This window comes from Myotis brandtii, unplaced genomic scaffold (assembly GCF_000412655.1).
Source record: "Myotis brandtii unplaced genomic scaffold, ASM41265v1 scaffold174, whole genome shotgun sequence".
Taxonomy (NCBI): domain Eukaryota; kingdom Metazoa; phylum Chordata; class Mammalia; order Chiroptera; family Vespertilionidae; genus Myotis; species Myotis brandtii.
This window is the reverse complement of record NW_005356437.1, coordinates 2,641,048-2,641,283: the sequence shown is the minus strand read 5'-3', so window position 1 is coordinate 2,641,283 and position 236 is coordinate 2,641,048.

The window sequence follows — 236 nt, the reverse complement described above, 5'->3', positions numbered from 1 at the left end:
CTCCGCTTAGCGGACGGGCGGGAGGGCTGCGGTGGAGACCCGGGGTTTTTTAGAGGGGCGCGCCCGCGGGGGGTGCAAACGCCTGATACTCCCGGCGGGGCCTGAGCCGCACCCCATGATCCACCCACAGACGAAGATGGGCCCAATCTCGCCCGCCAGACTGTGCCATGCCCCGTTCCCGGCACCCATGCCCGGAAGGGAGCGTTTCGGGTAGAGACAGGTTCGGGCGGCGGCCG